The sequence below is a fragment of the Apium graveolens genome, chromosome 4 (genome assembly GCF_009905375.1).
Source record: "Apium graveolens cultivar Ventura chromosome 4, ASM990537v1, whole genome shotgun sequence".
NCBI lineage: Eukaryota > Viridiplantae > Streptophyta > Magnoliopsida > Apiales > Apiaceae > Apium > Apium graveolens.
The window spans coordinates 284,777,490-284,779,235 of NC_133650.1; positions in this window are offsets into that span (position 1 = coordinate 284,777,490).

Genomic DNA, 1,746 nt, shown 5'->3' on the forward strand with positions numbered 1-1,746 from the left:
TGAGATTGTTTGTGAGGGGATGGGATCGTCAGTTCCACCATTATTTCTGCTCTGTGTGAGTACCATGGTTGTTGTTGTCTTCTCACAGACGGTGTCAAATGTTGTAGAATAAAAACTAGGGTCACGATTGCAATTAATGCTAGGGTTATTGAGTTTCGAGCTTTAATAGATGTTCTCGCGGTAAAGACTAGTTTTACTCGCAAGATGCCTACGTATCTCTGTGTTGTAGAGAATCAAGCCAAAAATGTAGTTATAGGTTGAGGGTTATAGCCCTTTATATAGATGTTCAGTCTAGGGTTAGACTAGGGAAGGGAGACTTGGTTGACAAATCTCCTACTTGGATGGTAAGTAGGACTCTCCTAGACGGTGGATGCTGGATTCTTCCTAAGAATAGTTCATTTTCATGTTTGATACAATGTTGGTGTCATATTGGATCTCATTCTCAGGCCTGCTCGGCGGGTTTATCACGTAGCTGATTTGGGGTCGTGGGCTGCAAGGCCCACTTTGGGTCGTGGCCGTCAAAGTCTGCTCGGGTTATAAAAACTCATATTGTGTTAGTGTTTATGCCCTAAAGACAACACTATTATGTTTTGTTTATGATATTTAGATTATTAATGTTTATGTTATATCGATTATTCTTTTAATAATTTATTAAGTCTTAGTTTACTGCGATATAAATATTAGATTAATAAATGTTCTTGAAATATGATATGAATTTTATATCTCTAAGTACGTGACTTAGAAATGAGATTATGTGAATAGTATCGATATTCCCAAATATCCCTAGTCGAGTATTATTATTAAGGGATAATAATAATACATTAAGACTAGTGTGTTTGTTGACTGATGATCACATCTCATTGATCATAGGTATATTGATATTAAAGACAAAAACACAGGCAGATGTAAATAGACATGGTGCTGGATAGACCCAATATAAGATTCTACATGTTTGTTGTGTCATAAGTAATTCTCACAGAGATAATGATGTAATGGTCCTTCGACTTGAAAACATTATATTTCTATACGATGATTAATACATTTTCATTACATCAAAAGTTGTCTTTGACTAGGTAATGATAAAAGTGGATAGGAATCGTGTGAGAAATATGAATGATCTAGAAAAGATTTAACTCTCCTAATTTTGGAGAGATATTATTGGTCTCTTGTGTGAGCTATATTATGAAATGTGTGGCGTCGTGCTCAAATGTTGATTTGAAATGATAGTCTACTCATTGATCAAGGAAACTTGGATTAAACCATGAAGAGGATGACACATAACATGCCTCGAGTTTAATCTATAAAATTTGGTTAAAGGGGTTATATTATATTGTTTATTATTCACGAAAGGTTTAATCGATCACCAATTTAATTATTATTACTTGGGTAGCAATGATGTATTGCTAGATGCCGCTCATTATTTATAATTTAAATATGAGATATTTAAATTATTTTCAACCTAATAATAACCTATAGGGTCCCACAAAGAAAGCTTGGAGAAATATTTAATTCAAATTCGGATTTGAATTTGAATTAAATAGGAAATTTGAATTATTTATTATTAAATAAGTTGGACTTAACTAATGGGATAAATGAATTTTGAATTTGTATATTATTAAATCCGAAATTCAGTTGTTATTTTATAATTGAGTTAGACTTAATTACTAAATAAATAGAATTTCATATTTTAATAAACTCCAACTTGAATTAGGTTTAGGACTGTTTTTTGCCTCTATATAAACATCC